The 18,143-nt window shown below is 35.1% G+C and overlaps 1 protein-coding gene across 3 annotated transcripts in view; it reads left to right on the top strand.

Annotated features, from left to right (window-relative positions):
• The first annotated feature begins 688 nt into the window (after positions 1-688).
• Positions 689-18,143, top strand: part of LOC126811438 (guanylate cyclase 32E) — a 110,294-nt gene continuing 92,839 nt past the window's right edge. For 2 of the 3 annotated variants that reach the window (XM_050537041.2, XM_050537040.2), the window contains exon 1: positions 689-1,004. The gene's annotated coding sequence lies outside the window, so the exon portion shown is untranslated. The remainder of the gene's footprint in view (positions 1,005-18,143) is intronic. The other variant, XM_050537044.2, reaches the window with a different exon arrangement.

Genomic DNA, 18,143 nt, shown 5'->3' with positions numbered 1-18,143 from the left:
TATACAGTGTTAAGAAACGTTGTATTACAGTTATTACAATAGGTTGTAACACACCTGTGTGCCTTGTTTAACTGTTCAAGGTCACTAAGGTCATTGTAATAAAGATGGTGTAAACAAGACAGTTTTTTGACACCTGTTTTTTATCATATCAACATTCAATAACCTGTTTAACTTTGTCACACTTTTAATCAGTAATGCATGCATCGTATCACATAGATAGGGTGTTTTTATTTGTTAGCTATTTTACAACCCATCCTGTGTTGCAATGAATAAAAGCAAAACGCATTTCCTCTTTAAGCGATGTCCATGGAATACCCGATATTACTGCGAACCATCAATATGCGTTTAAAATGAATTTTCAGTGTCGTATAAAATATTTAATATAACCCTGAAGCTAAAAAGGGGGGGAAGATATTGACCCCTGGTTGACTTGGCCTCAATTGTAGAGTATACTTTAGTTAAACATACACCACTCCATATTTCTCAAGTTTCAAACCATCAGCCAATTTCTTTGATTGTTGTTATCCTATTTTTCTAAATGTGTCAATTTAAACTGGGTAACTGAGACCCGACCTTCTTCCGATTCATGAATTGGCATAATACTCGAATGAGACTGGACAACCAGGACACGTGTTCCAGCTCTATAGCTGTGCATTCTCAGTACAAAGAAATGTAAACTAGTCGCTTAACCCAGAATAAGAGACTTTCATTGTATGGGAGTTATTGTATATTTTGTTGTTATTATACGCGTGCGTTTGTATATGAGACGGGATTAACCGACGATAATACTTTGACAGAGTAACGGATATAAAGTCCCTTCTGAGAACGCTTTATAGCGGTACGAGTTCAGCTAGAGTGTAAAATGACAATACAAAGCAGTTAAAGACCATGTGTTAAATCCGTCTTAGAAAGAGTCATATGATATTTTAAATGGATACACGGTCCATATAGCTCTATACTTACATTTGCAGATATTGTCGAGGTTTAAAAGTTCTGTTTAACAGGTCAGTGAAGTATTTTCGTTCATTTCTTCTCTATTTCTGTCAATTAATTTCACTTTTTGTTAAATGGTGGTTTGAAATGTCACGGTCTACATATTTTCCTTAGGATTAAGTTGTAGATACAAACTGCATTTTGTAATAGATACAATTCGTGTATGTTATATACGATAAATTAACACTTAATCGGAAACATTGCTTACAAAATGTCTTTCAATATAACAGTTTAACATATAGATAGATTATACTTAAAATTCAATAAAATAATACATGAAACGTTGCCTATCTTAAGTGTTGCACTACAATTCAACACATGCATACACGTAATCGGGAACTTTGCTAACCAAAGATCCTTGAATAAAAATTTTAGATTTAAATAATTTATTAATTTTATGAAAACGTTTAATTTGGTAGTATTTATAGGGAAAGATTATTCGGTAAAACATGAGGTCATGCTCAATTACTGCTCGTTGAAATGTCTGATAGGATGAAATGTGTAGGATGATTTTTATGAAATAGTTTAATTTGATTATATTTACAAGAAAAGAATAATGGTTAAATTATGATCAAGAATATGTTCATTACATTAAAGGTCTGCGAATATGTTTTGTTTTTTTGTATCAAATTTTTTGATGATTTTTATTATAGCATTTATTAATGATATTATGCTAGGAATCAGCCAATAAAAGTGGGGCAAATGTGTCGTTAGTTTTTTAACATCTGTGTTTCCATATGCATAAAAACGTGAGTTGGCAACGAGGTGAAAATGATTATCTCTTAAAACTAATTTGCGCTTTTGATCCTTCTATAAGTAAACACCTGTAACGATGCCCATATACGTAGATATAGATATAGATTTATATACCGGCTACATTCAATATATATAATTTATTGCCTGTACAGCTGCTTAACAATACATGTTAAATTTAAGGAGATAATTTCAACTGAATATTGGTGCAATTAATGTAAAACCTATATCGATTAACAATTGTACATACGTTGAAATAGGTTTTTATTATTTATTCGTCGACTAATAAATATAAATGAATGAACATAGACAATGGAACACTGGTGAAATTAAATCATACATTATTGCATATTATTATGGGTTAAATTTTATATTTCTGATTACATATGCTGTCGATTTGATATATATACCTATTTTTTACCCCTCTCCTGCCATTCTACCATGAAGAGCCGCCATATTATTATTCAAAACTTAGTTCTAATCCATTTTACATCTTTCATATTCACACAGACTAAATATTTCTTTTCGATTTTATTAAATGGAAGCAGAATAAACACTTCTCAAAATCTCGAAGTATACTTATTGTTATAGACTAACATCGTCGATTAATGTCGGTCAATTTACTTCGTGTCTTTTATCGATTTTATTAAATAGAAGCAGCATAAACACATCCCAAAATCTCGAAGTATATACTTAGTGTTTTAGACTAAAATCGTCGAGTAATGTCGGTCAATTGACTTCGTGTCTGTTCCCAAGCGAAGCTAATTGTATACTTTCGATTACTGTTCATCATGACTATAATGTATGGTAGGATGTGCAGTATGGTTTGCTGTCGTAAAGGGCGAAATTATACTGATTTACTATTTGTTAAAGATGCATTGTGTAAGAGCGAAATCTGTCTATAACAGGGTTTTATTGTGGCTTCAAATTAAATAACAGTAGACATGTATTAATACAACAAGTCTATCTCTCATCAGGTGGCACAGATATAAACAGATTAGAATACGGTCGCCATTTAATGATTAAACCCTTGTGCGTATACAAAGGATATTTCGGGACCCCACGACAACATCCTTAGCATTTGTGACGAACTGGTTCATACTGCATAATTGTCTAGCGGGAATTTTATATATTGTCAACTACTTAACGTCGAGTATAATGCTGCAAATAGAACGCAGTGGCAACATTTACCATTTGACAAGATACTACGAGTATTACATTATAGGAAACAAGGGGTCTTGTGGACCCTCTCCCCTTTCCTGTAAACATTTTGCTGGTTACAAGTGTCTAATCTGTTCTGCGCTCGGTGCTAGCTTTGGATATGGAATCTTTCTTACTGATGGTATTGTGTTGGTCATTCTAGTAATCTAGATCTGAAAGCAAATCTAGGTACTCAACCAAACCTATCAAAAGACGATTCTACCTGGAAATGACAATCAAGTTTTTTGCAGATTTGTATGGTTTCAAAATTACCTAATAAATCATATCTTCACTGTTAATACCTCAAATATTCTATTAAGCTGCACAGTTTGATCCCTTTTGAATAAAATTTATGCATCTAAAAACCAATTTATGTCTGGGGTCTTATATTACCCCTTGTTGCCGACAATAGAGACATTTGGCAAGCGTAAATTCCTGGTCCGTATCGCGTATCCGTATCGACTTTGCGTGTGACGTCATCACTGTGTGTATATTTTTCATAGGGAAAAGGTCCGTATAACATTAATTGTTGCCTTTTTACCGTCTTTTTTGCTACTTTTAGACCCTGAAATGTTGTGCCATTTGTTTATAAATCTATGTGTATCCTAGAACACGAAGGTGGTGATGTGATTTTAACCATGATTAAGACGGGAGTTTAATCGTTATTTCTGATGAGTTTTTCTCGGAATTTTCATATTTTTCCTGTCTGTCTGTCTGTCGGCATGCTGGTTGATCTACGCGCTAAATTTAGGGAAGTTGGACCTTGCAAATGTGTAAATGATGTGATTCTATGGTAAAGGGGTATAAACTTTCCGAGTTGAAGTCGAAGATTTTGAATATGATTCGACATTATTTTTTTTATAGCTCAGCTCACCCCGCCAGTAATTTGTAGGCTAGGCACTTGACTAGTACTGATGGTGATCTTGGTAGATACTGCCATCATGCTGCAATAGAACTAAGCTCAGCTCAGCTACTCATACGTACGCGGCACGAAAATCTGCCAAAACTCTAAAACTACATTGACGCAACGTATCACGCGACGATACGGATAGGTGATACGGATGGGAAAAAATCCCCTTGCCAAAAGTTATGGCGGTATATTAGATTCAAAATTTTAACATGCTATCGTCTAATTTCTAACCTCCGTTCATGTAACTTCTAACCTTAATTCATGTAACTTCTAACCTTAATTCATGTAATTTCTAACTTCAATTCGTGTAATTTCTAAATTAAGACAATGTATAATCCAACTTCTTTATTTGTTCAGTGTAAATTTTAATTCTATTTCATCTTATTTCTATTATTTAGACGAAAAACGTCTTCTTCATTGATTCTTTACACGTTTAGAATTTTTACACTTCTGCCTAGCAACCATCATTATGAAGTCGTTTGGTGTCGCCATTGCGTGCTCATTTGGTGATTGCGCACCTGGTAGGGACCATTATGTTTATATAAACGACTCGCTCTTCGCCTGGTTGGTGATTGGGTGGAGTGATGAGAGAGAGAGAGAGAGAGAGAGAGAGGGGGGGGGTAACGACCACTCGGCACAAACTAGGTCATTTCTGGACTAACATATGGTTCAATTTATTTCAACAATTCGCTTGCGCGTAGGGGTCTTTAGCAGTGGGAGGACCGGGAGAAAACCCACGAGGTTGGACAGACGACCCTACTCCTTGACAAGTACAACCAGGGAATCGATGGTGAAATTGAAAACAACATCGAACGTGAAATGGTTGGTAAATACTACTTCAAATAAAAGCCAAACAGCATTTTTTTTTTCAATTTTCTTGAAGACAGTTAAGCCATCAATAATATTTATTTACTGTTAATCTGTATTCTATTACCTCTAACAAAAATGATAAACCTTTTCTTGATATGGTTCAATGATATAAATTTAGAAACCTCATACTGTAAGGATGAAACGGCCTTTTCGGGAGACTGGGATAATCTGTTCATGTGGATAGCGATGGAGTTTTTATTTCTGATGGTAGTTTTTTTTCCAAAAATATTTTATTCAAGTTGCATAAAGCAATACCGAAATTCATAGATAGCGGTTTATCGTCCTACTTTTCTACACCATCCAGGCTAATGAAGACGAACTTACGGTGTGCCATGAGTGAAATTTACGGTCTACTTTTATTACGAATAACAGCTGCAACGGTTTTCGTCCGACCCGAACTACTAGACACTGTATATGCCTACAATAACGGCAACCTCCGCAAATCACAAGGACGGAACTAATAATGTCAGAAATATTATAAAGCGAGTTTTGCCAGTGTGTATACTAGCTGACGATATTATATAACCCATAGACATATATTTTTTTTATGATATAACCGCCATATTCCGGCGTGGTTATCCGTCCCTTGTTATTGAAAGAAGACGAGGGTCTGACACGGACAGTGGCTAGTCGTTCGGGTAGTATAAAGAGACATATTTTAGAGCATTAACAGAATAATTTATAGATCAACAGTATATAAGTAGTAATTGGCTTAACTGTAAAATAAAAATAAAATAAAATTCTCGAAATCCTGCACTTGTCTTTAAAAAAATAACAAATGCTGTTTAGCTTATATTTAAAACAGTATTTGCAAACCATATCACGTTCGATGTTGTTTTCAATTTTTACACTCCGCCAAACCATTCAACCTGACGAAGAGCGAGTCGTTTGTGGCAACATAATGATCCCGCTCAGTGCTCAATCACCAAATTGAGCACACGGTGGCGACACCAAACGACGTCATAATGATGGTTGCTACGTAGAGGTATCAAAATTCTAAATTTGCTCGACGTTCATGATTAACATGTAAAGTGACAATGAAGTAGACATTTTTCGTCTTAACAATAAAAATAAGACGAAACAGAATTAAAATTTACACTGAACAAATAAAGAAGTTGGATTATACATTGTCTTAATTTAGAAATTACACGAATTGAAGTTAGAAATTACATGAATTAAGGTTAGAAGTTACATGAATCAAGGTTAGAAGTTACATGAACGGAGGTTAGAAATTAGACGATAGCATGTTAGAATTTTGAATCTAATATACCGCCATAAAAAGTCTCTAATGTTTTTCGCGCGACTTGTCCGCACAAGGGTTAATTTAAAATGGAGGGACCCGTGTTTCGATTAACAAGTGACATTGCTGCGATACTAGCCAATCTAAGTCAAAACTTCATTATATTAATTTTGAATCATCTATTTTGTAACTATTACAGCAAGAACGACCAGTTCTTTATCTAAATCTTACATAATTTAAGTCAAGCGTGTTTTACAGTATATTAAAGATGGTTTGACTGTTGAAACACTTAATTCAAGATAACAAGTTATGGCTAATAGTAATAACAGACACAAAAACATTATGTTAGAACTGATATTATACAGATAACGGTAGTTATTAAAACATTAAAGGGAGCTAAACATCTAACATTAAGGTGACAAGAATGTGATTGCGCAAGCTCTTTACCATTATATTTTTATTTGGGAAGATTAGGCGACAGTTACATTGTTAACTAATTTAATTGTAATATTTTACTTACTATATACAGCGTCAGTGATGTTCGATGAAGACAAACTGTTATCCCATAAAACAAAACATTAGATAAACCATAGTTGTCTTCGCCAGACGTGCGTGGAGATTGGTACATTTCAATGAAGTCGACAATTTTTTGGTAAAGCAAATTATAAAGAGTTCTAGTTATTTTAAAGTTTCGGGAACACACAACAATAGGGCAATAGATAAAGCAAATTTGGGTATTCCCCTATTTGCTGTTAATATTAAAATTCTATCTGAATCGTTCACTTTTTATCTCATTTGTAGGACACCCTAAGTAGAACAACTAGTAGTAAAAGTCTTTCCGAAGACAGGAATAGTGCTGATGTTTTTAAATTGGTTTATTTGCCCCACCTTTACGTTAGTTACCGGTATAACGATTCTAGCCCCCCTCCTCCCCGCACACACACCCACACACACACACACCCACACACACCTTACATATATACATGATGTTGTTACAGATAATTTTAGGGTTTTTTATCATTCAAGTGTTATTATAGTTATTTAATCAAATGCAGTGATAAAGGTTGTTTTTATATCAATTTTGTTTTGTACTCTCTTTAGCCTTAATGCATGATATCTATAATCTGCCATCTAGTTTTTGTTCTATTATCACTATGATTCAGAATAAATCATCCGACTTTAACAGAATAATAATTTAAATAACAACAGAACTAAGGCTATTATTCTCATATTATTCTATTACGAATAAATGGTTCGCTAATACAACCTTTACGCTAACACAGCCAAAACACTATTTGAATAATATGAAAAGAAATATAAAGCGATCACGTCTCGGTTGACCAGCAAAATGGTTTCATTGATAACGAGCATTCATAAATTCTGCAGAGAATAAATAAACATCAAATACGTTTATAACTCTAAGCAGGATATGAATTTAGAGGACCAGACTCACTAGATAATATATAGATCATTATATTCATCTGTACTAGATTCACACTGCTTAAATATTTGATAATTGAAGTGCGTGAAGGGCTGAACCAAGATGAAATAACAGTATATAAGAGCTATCACCCATTGCTCTCACAATTACAAGAATTCGGTGATCTACTTCTACATTGACAGTAAAAATATATCATTGATGAAAATCACGATACATCACTAAGACTTTTGTAAAAACAAAGAAATCGCAAACATTCATAAAAGATTTGCAATGAGCTTATACGCTTTGATGAATGTATATCATAATCTGGGAGAGGAATGAAATGTAACCAACTTTTACGTGCTACTTTTCTGTACCGACTGGGATAATGAAGACGAGATACCAGTGAGAGGTCAAAATTGGACTAATATACATATTATATGGTTTTATTGTATAGGACGTTAAACCCCATTTGATTTTATACTACTAATTCGGGTGCATATATGGTTCTTTAGCATGGGCACACTCTTCCACAGGGAGGAGCCACGGTGGCTAAATGAGTAAGATATTCATCGGGATTTTCTGGCGTGGTTCCGCCTTGTTAGTGGTGTAGGACAGAGAGCTTGGTAAGGGACAACGCATAGTCGTTCGGGTGGGACAAATAACCAAGGTCCCGTGTACACATTGCCGTGCACGTAAAAGATCCTTTGGCAGTTGGAATTCGATATAAGAGTACGACAAATTTCCCTCATAGCACACTGTATGGCGTATGTCAGTCTTTATTAGCCCAGTCGGGGCAGACCAGCATGACGTTAAACCCCATTTCAGTTCATTTCTATCACAGGATCAAATGCAGAAAACTGTTGATGCTTCTATTATTGACGAAGCACACCAACCCTTTGATCTGGATACTGACGGGAGAGGTGCATTAATCATCTATTACCGATACTAATTACGACAGATATATTTGCTAAGAAGGCTACTCTAAATAACCTATATACAGATGATGTTCTGACAATGGCAGGATAATCATGTTTTTTTTTTTTAAAAAAGAAAGAAATATCAATGTGTAATTAAATACCTATGTCATGAATAGTTGATGGCTGGAATTAAGAAAATACAGATACAAGATTTGGTATTTTAAGAATGGTGTGGTTTTTTTATATTGTTTTGAAGTGGTGGGTGGGAGGGGATATTCCAGCTGATGAAAAGTGATAATTATACTTCGGAAGACAATCGCTTATGTCCTAAGGTAAATGTACATGTAATTCAAAACAGAGGATAAGTATTGTCAGTTATTGAACATGACTTCTTAAAAATCAAACCCCCCAATGTGGATTGAAAGACAGGTTGATTGTGGACACCGTAACTCTAAAACTACTCTTAATGGAACTAATGTTTCGTTGACAATTCTGTCGCCGGTAGAGGAACGTTTCAAATGTCATTAATGCAATAACGATTTACGTCATGCGGATGCTTATATCCATTTAGTTTACATCTGGTAACGATTGAATTTGGTGTGACTTTAATGCTAAGACCAGACTATTAGATTTTATATCATATAAATATGAAGTGAATAAAACCTATATTTACATTAATAACAAGTTTTTGGTAAGGTTACGGTAATTGATTTAGTCTGTATAAATGTTCTTAGACATGTAGGTGGCGAAATATAACCATATCTGTCATATTTGCACTTTATCATCCTAAAATCTTACGTTGTCCTGGTTTTGTATGGAAGGAAACCAGCAACACATTGCAGGTTTAGGTCGGTGTATTACGTTCTGTCACAGAAAGGTTACAACTCTTATAATACACCATAGGATATGATTTCCATATGAAGTTCAAACTAATGTAACGGGGACTAAGAATAAAATTCTATGAATAAAGTACACGTTATTGACAAAAAGCGAAAGGGTCGCCTAGGTCTGTGTAAATTAACCGATTTTTTGTTCGGATCAATGTTGATGGTTACACGTGCGTCGATCTGATTATTGTTGTACGGGTATTATTTGCGCATATGCATGTAATTTATATTTCACGGGGGGTTGGATGGCTGAATGGTTAGCGTGTGCGCGCTGTATCATACAGTCTGTCATTGAGTCGACTGGCGTGGTTTCGAATCCCCGGTTGTACGTGGCAAGGAGTAGGGTCGCCTGTCCAACCTCGTGGGTTTTCTCCGGGTCCTCCGGTTTCCTCCCACTGCTAAAGACCACTACGCGCAAGCGAATTGTGTAAATAAAATTAAACCATATGTTAGTCCCGAAATGACCTAGTTTGTGTCGAGTGGACGTTAAACCCCATTTTTCTCTCTCTCTTTTATATTTCACTTTGGTGGGTTACGTGTAGACTATTACTCTCATTTCTCTTAAAGCACGTTAGATTTCAGGCTTTGATTGAATACGTTTTTTCGTTCGCCCTATGGATTTTGGCCACGGGTATCTATCCAGTCTCTCAGTTCCCTGAAAAGACACTAGATTTCACGTTTAATCTTAATAGTTTCCCGTCGTCCAATCAATTTTGCTTTATTAACTGTTAGAGTTATAATAGTGTGGAATTAGTGCACCTGGTGTTTTAGTTCAAAGATGACAATGAGAAGGCTAAAAAATTCTTACTCCAGCCCCCCCCCCCCCGCCTTCCCAAATCCCTGTTTCAGTTTAGAAACAAATCGTCTAATGTGCGGGGATATGTAATACACTGCTAAACGCGATTTAAAAGACCAAAATCCGCCAGGAATAACAATTGTGCTAACGGAAAGTTCCAGAACTATCGACATTGTTCCCTGAAAACGCACTTTAATAGAACAGTCTTTTTTATAAACAAAAACCAAAAAAAAGGCGCTGAAAATACGCTAGTGTTAAGCTCATTATTAAAACTTTTTTGAATGAAGTCAACTGCAAGTTGACGGTGAACTAGACTGTAGGAAATACGAATTAGAGTAGTTCAGGGTCACATATGGAGTACATCAAGGAAGCCATATGTCCCCTTCCCTTTTCACAATGTAACAGAATGGATTATGTAATATGAAACAAAAAGAATAATAAAGAACAGACGAAGAGAGTAGGTTATGAAGATCTCGTGGATTGCACATGGCACCGTTGTCGCAAATATATCCGCATATGTGCCCAAAAGAAGTAAGCCAGGCGAATTGGTCGATCTTGATGAACTGGTATACATGTATATGAAAATAGAAATGAATAAGAGAGAGAAAATAGCTACCGGGTATATTTTTTTAAAACATTCCTTGAAAGGAAGGTCTAAAAGAAATATATTATTTTTTGTGTTGTCTTCTAAATATTGAGCAATGTGCAAGAGTTGAGTTAAAAAGGTTATATATTATTATGATTAAAAAAATGAATTAACGGGTTATAACGATTTCTTCAGTATCTTAATATTAATACAATTAATACAATATTAATACAATTTAACGAATGGTTTAATTGGCTTGAAATACCTGCATATTCTGCATGGTTTTATTACCATTTTGGGTTTAGAATCGCCCGTCATCTTGATGGCTTTCTACATGCGTGTGACATTAATTGGTAATATAGATTGGCATATTTATTCCTCAAGACGTTTATTAACATGTAATTTTATAATAAACGTGTTAGAAATGTCTGGCTGTTATTGCTATAATTAGCTGAGATTTTTGAAAGGATCTCGACCCGACACACAAATAATGGATTGACAGTCTAGTAAATACATTAACAAAATCATCATCAACATGGTTTCTATGATTGTTATTGTTAGACCTATTGTTTTGCCACCCAATCTGTTTTTGTTTTGCAGTGGCCTGCTTTCGAATGTTTGCCTGGCTTAAAGAGACATAATAGAACTTCAGCAAAGAAAATGGGTGTAATTAATTTAAACAATAGTCTATTCAAATACCCTAATACTCCCCAAATAACCGAATATCCTAGCGATGGATTACTTATACGCAATAACCCAATGTATACTGCTGGACAATCTCTATGACTAATAAATTGAAAGTTAAAACATTTACATCTAGTCTGTGACTTGACAGATCCGTCTTATACTTTACATTCAATTCAATTTGAACCATGCTCCTGTGTAATAAAATTAAACAATAAAAAAAACCATTTCCTGATTTCCAACGTGCTAATATTCCCTCTTTAAAAATTTGTGGATTGATGGAGCGGTCTTTATTGCACAAAACTTGGTAGCCGTCTGTAAACATGTATAGCTTATTTTTGTGTCAATATTTTTATTTCTATATTGTATTGTAGTTATACTTATCTGATCCACATTAAGTTGAAAGCTGTTACTCATTTTAGCTTCCTTGTTCATTGCATGTTTATATTTACGTACAATTATATATATGTTACTATGATTAGTGTAAGGATATCCGTACATCAACCTAGATTAAACTTGAATATGTTATATACGGATGTTCAACTAGCTATAGACGGTGGAGCTGTGTTAAATTACACAATATGTATTGTAATGTACATGACAAATGTTCCACTGCTTGTCCTTGGTGCACTTGGTATGGCTTCATAATAATTTTAATGATATGTTTTTTTCTCGGTGTGTTGTTGAGCCCCTTTATCAAATCGTGCAAAGTTCAGTGAGTAGACATCTTATTATCATTTTTTATGATCATTTGTGGGTTCCTTACCACGAACGAGCACTCCAACTACTATGGTGCCATAAGTAACGTCATGTCTATTGGTACCAATTAAGGCGTTGCTGTATACAACCAGAATAATGGAATTGTGTCTGCAATATAAAAGTGTAGCAAAAAATGTTAACTGTGTGAATTTTCATGCTATCTTAGAAGTGTAATCAGGTGTTCCCAAAACAGTACACATAAACTGTGGAGAGAGAGAGAGAGATAGAGAGTAAGTAAATTTAGACAGTTAATTGGGAACAGAACAGATATATAATCTAGCGCTCTTGGGATTGATATAGTGTGGGTGATTTCTGTGGTCCCAATCGGTATCTTAAAAAGCCACTTGAAAGAACACTTTTGTTATACCACTTAACCAATATTCTCTCTTAAATACATTTACCAGAAAATATGATTACTCTATGAAAAGTGTGTAACATAGTCATGATAAGTATGTACTCCACACCTGGAAATTCTTTCGTTTTCTAACTATTCTCTCTCGCTTCTATTATTTATATAATTATGTCGTATGTTAATCGATTTCGTCTCTTTACAATATTTGTGGTGTTATTATAGTTTTGTAGTGTCATTATTGTGGAAATGAAAGAAGGATTAAGCGTACATGTTTCTGTGTGAATGATTTTTTTTTTATATTATCACCCGATCGGTACAATAGAGTGCTCTTAATAAATGGATAACGGTCAGTAGCCCGACTTACGTCTGTATCTCCACAATGACGAGGTATTGTGATACTTTGACTACATTAGTCGAGTAGGGGTACGAAATGCCCTTTACAGATTCGAATCAACATCATAACGTTAGCAGTATGAATTAAACTTTAGAAATTAACCTTTCTCGACAACAGGCAGCTAGATATAAAAAGAACATTCAGAACTTCTGGAGGTTTTTCTCAATCCACCCCAGGGTTCAACTACCACAGACCTAAGTTAATAACAATGATAATTGTTAATTTCTGTCAGAGTACCTAAAGTAATAAGAATGATAACCTAATTTCTGCCAGAGTGCCTATGATAATAAGAATGATAACTGTTGATTTCTACCAGAGTACCTAAGATAATAAGAATGATAATTGCTAATTTCTATCAGGGTAAAACTTAACTGTTGGGGGTGAGGTCAATGATATTTGCCGTATTGTTCCAAATATGAAGATAAAAAAAAAATACGGGGCAACTGTTAACTTCAGAGGATCATTATCCAGGTAGTAACAGAGATCAGCTTTTAAAAACCTTCACCAGCTCACCTAAAAAATATTAGGTTTCACCTTAGCCCTGTCTAATATCAGAGTTACTTTTTGAGAACGGGGGTTGGGCGGTCGATTAGTTTAACGTGTGCGCTTTTAATTCTACGGTCTATCACTGAGTCAAGTGGTGTGATTTTCATTTCCAGTAAGGGTTGCCCTCCAGCATTGTGGGTCTTCTCCAGATCCCCCAGTTTCCTTCCACTGGCACTGCTAAAAAAAACCTCTACTCTCAATAGAATTATTAACATAATACTGAACCAAATGTTAGTCCCGAAATAGCCTAATTTGTGCCAAGTGGACGTTAAACGCTCTCTCTCTCTCTCTCTCTCTCACTCTCTCTCTCTCTCTCTCTCTTAATATCACAGTTACCTTTTTAGATAGCTGCAACGTCTCGTCTGTGATTGATGACCACAGCAAGATAAAGATTATCAATCCCTGCGTCCATGATTTCTTTTGTCCGTCACCTCATCAATAATATTTCACAATAGTAGGCACAAACTGAATAAGAACTAAACGTGATCGTTGTCATAATGTCCGTAATTGATCATTGTTTCTTTCAATGGATGTTTCGAAAATAGTTTTTGGTTTATTACAAAATATGATATCACACGGAAAATGTATTTTTTCTTTGGCGGTGTCGACAAATGAAAAAAAAACTGCTTCCTGGTTTTTCCATTTTAATTCGACTATGGGGATTTTAAAAATAACTTTTATTTTATTACAAAATTTGATTTCTAAAGGCAAATATATATATTTTCGTATGGCTGCATTTTAATTCGACTTTGGTATTCCAAGTCCAACTTTTGACTTCCAGTTGCCTTACTAGACGGATATAGTGGCAGTGAGCTAGCATGTTTGATATTTTAGTTAATAAGATTTTGATTTATGGGAATAGCCTACTGGTGTAAGGAATTGAGTATCTTGGGTGTTTTGTCACCTAGTCAGTGGTCCAGGACGCTGAGCCCGACAAGGAACAGTGTCTTGTCGTTCGGATGGGACGAAAAAAACGAGGTCCCGTGTACACGTATAAGGACCCTAGTTGAATTAGAAATAAGACTAGACCGTAGTGCCTCTGCCCTGGCAAAATTTTTTCTCGTAGCACACCGTAAGGCGTAGGTCCGCCTTTATTATCCCAGATTTCATGTTTCGATACATGGTAGTATAGCACAATAGTCATCGATTTAAATGTTTTATTTGAAAAATGTTGCGATTAAACTTTTGATTCCAAGTAATTTTAATCATTTAAAATACAATTTTTTACCTTGGCTTTCAAGTAATATGATATTAGATCTGAAACATGTTTTTACATATTGGGGATCACGGTGGCTAAGTGGGTAAGACGCTGGCTGGCTAGTGTGGAGGTCGGGTGTTCGATCCCTGCATTGGCTAGAGAGTTCATCCAGATTTTCCGGCGTGGTTCCCCCTTGTCAGTGATGCAGGACGGAAGTCCTGACAAGGAAACTGTCTAGTCGTTCGGATGGTACGAAAAACCTTGGTCCCGTGTACACAGTGGCGTGCACGTAAAAGATCCCTTGACAGTTGGAATTCGATATAAGACTAGGCCGTAGTGCCGCTGTCCGGGCAAAATTTCCCTCATAGCACACTGTATGGCGTATGCCTGTCTTCATTAGCCCAGTTCGGAGCAGAACAGTAGGACGTTAAACCCCATTTCATTTCATTTCATTTATTGACATATTGCTGTGTAATAAACTAACTTATAAACTATAAGCTTATTATTGTTCTGTAAACACTCTAGCGGCAGATTTCATCACTCCAATTGCTTGACATTGGTATGCTTTATTCATGTTAATTAATTCTAGGGGTGTTGTTTTTCCTTAATATTTAACGTGCAAGAGACAAAAATGGTTATCAGGTTTTTAACAAACACAATGTACATCGGAAACAATCACTGATTTAAATATAAGCACGACGTTTCGAATATATATTAACCTCAAGTTTACTAATTGTCATTGTTCTTGATAACGGTAAAAGATAATAAACAGACGTTAAAGAAATCTATATACACTGTTGAAATGATGTCAAATAATGATGTTGAATAATTTCCCCTGATTACTTCTAGAAATATGTCGCTTCCTCGCTTTGTCCAATATCATGAAAGCTCTGTCGACAAAAATATCACTAGATCTGCTTGAAATGTATATGATTGTTTAGATAGGTGAGACGATGAATCCTTTCAAGTTTTCCCTCATTTAAATCTAGAGTTATTACCCTTGCTAACATTGTAGAATATTGAGAATACTTTAAAGGCTCAATACCACTCTTGTTGTAACTGAATAATATGTCCCAATCTTTATTCTGGTCAACAAATTGCACTATTTTACAATATTCCAATTAATTGATGATAAAAATTTCATCTTAACATACCTAATTTAAAAAATTGGAAAAATTCAACTAAATGATTTGAAAAGCCTGACGTAAGGCTTTTCAAATGCGACTTGGATTTAAAAATATTTTTGAACCCTCTGGACAAGTAAAATAGGATTTAATGGATAATTTACACAACAGGTAGGGTACTAACACATCCAGTACTTAGTAAAGGTTTTTTTAAAATTTTCTGGAGCTGTCAAGCCAGCAAGTGTTATTGTCAACCCGATGTGCTTCAAGTATGCATTGCCTTCTTTGTTATAATCCTGTCTGCTTTAACTACATGTACATTAGACACTAAAGAAGAAGTAGACCACGATAACTACTATTTACTTTTTCCTATCGAAATACAGACGACCAAGGTCGTCCAAATTTTTAAGTGGCTATATAATAATTATTCACTTTTCCTGTCGGAATACACAACGCCAAAGTCGTCGAAATTTCTAAGTGGTTATAACTTTTCTAAAATAATTATACGTAGTATTAGAAATAAATAGCACCGTAGTCATCAATTTAAATGTTTTATTTGAAAAATGTTGCGATTAAACTTTTTATTCCAAGTAATTTTAATCATTTAAAATACAATTTGTTACCTTGGCTTTCAAGTAATATGGTATTAGATCTGAAACATGTATTTACATATTGCTGTGTAATAAACTAACTCAACTATTAACTATGTAGACTACACCGCTTTTTCTTCAACGATATATAAAGGTGGTATTTTGTCTAACTTAAGCTGGCAGCTGTTTTGGTTAATCAAATCGGCTAAAACTACAGTGTAGGGAGTATTAGGTGATAGAGTATGTAAGGAGTAGGGTCTTCTGTCCAACCTCGTGGGTTTTCTCCGCCCCCCCCTCGCTATTTTTCCCATTGCTAACGAGCCATATGCACAATTGAATTATTCCAAACGTTAGTCCCGAAACTTCTCTCCCTCCCTGCCAAATGCCCCACTGAAGCCTCGTAAGACTGGGTGTTTTGAATTTGCCCTATCAATACCTACCAATTAATATGGTCAAACCTTCTATTACTTATGAGGCAGTTTTTTCGTCACTGGCTCTTGGTCTATAAGATAATAAGAATGATAATTGCTAATTTCTGTCAGGGTAAAACTTAACTGTTGGGGGTGAGGTCAATGATATTTGCCGTATTGTTCAAAATATGAAGATAAAAAAAATTACGGGGCAACTGTTAACTTCAGAGGATCATTGTCCAGGTAGCAACAGAGATCAGCTTTTAAAAACCTTCACCAGCTCACCTAAATAATATTATGCTTCACCTTAGCCCTGTCTAATATCAGAGTTACCTTTTGAGAACGGGGGTTGTGCGCTTTTAATTCTACGGTCTATCACTGAGACAAGTGGTGTGATTTTCATTCCCAGTAAGGGTTGTCTTCCAGCATTGTGGGTTTTCTACAGATACTCCAGTTTCCTTCCACTGGCACTGCTAAAAAACCTCTACTCTCAGTAGAATTATTAACATAATACTGAACCAAATGTTAGTCCCGAAATAGCCTAATTTGTGTCAAGTGAACGTTAAACTCTCTCTCTCTCTCTCTCTCTCTCTCTCTCTCTCTTGTACACGGAACTGCCATTGAATAGGCGCATGAAAATAAAACTGCCATTGAATATGCGCATGAAATACCTTTATCTAACGACCACCTCTACAATAATGTTATTATGATCTTATGTTATTAAGTTTGGGAATAGAACGTAAGTTGACAACATAATCAAGCCAATTTGTTTTCCAGAGGGGGCGATCTAAAAGGTTCGTAACTTTACTTTTGGAAATAACTGCGTTTTAAAGTTTGTATGATCTAACTAGTGCCTGTAGCTACTGGTCGCGTAAGGTACTGGCGCAATTCGCAGCCATAATGACATTTGACTTTTATTTACGCCATCGATGTTGGTGTATGTGTATGTGCGTCTGTGAGAGGTTGCTGCCTCTGCCTTAAGATAGAAACTGATTAGATCAGCCGGCTTCATTAGTCCAGTTGGTGCAGTAAAGTAAGACACTAAACCTCATTTTCATCACTGATTAGAGAAATTGTTTATGCAGAAATACTTAAAATGACTAGACTTCAATTTTAATTAGAATTGTCGATTTCCTTTATTTTCACATGTTCATTTGTTTTACCTTCGCTTCAAATTGTACATCTATAAAGCCAGTGTTGAGATACAACCGGTTGTGTTCTCGATTGTCCAAAAATTCTGCCGCCAATTCTTCAGGAAAAAACAAAAAGTACTTAGCTGTTCTTCTCAAACGCTTTTAGTTCCAAATATTTAAGTTTTGCACTTTTAACAAAACAATGCACAAAATAATTGATTGTGTTAATTATTGATCAATCCCGACGAAATAAAAATTGTTTTGGCTTAACTCGACGTAATCTAAAGGCCGATGTTCCATTACTAACCCATTAGATATATCAAATTAAATACTTTATGTTGACCTATGAAAGTGGTTAAACTTCAATGAAATATTTGA

This window comes from Patella vulgata, chromosome 2, assembly GCF_932274485.2.
Source record: "Patella vulgata chromosome 2, xgPatVulg1.2, whole genome shotgun sequence".
Taxonomy (NCBI): Eukaryota; Metazoa; Mollusca; class Gastropoda; family Patellidae; genus Patella; species Patella vulgata.
This window is presented reverse-complemented; position numbering and strand designations above follow the sequence as displayed.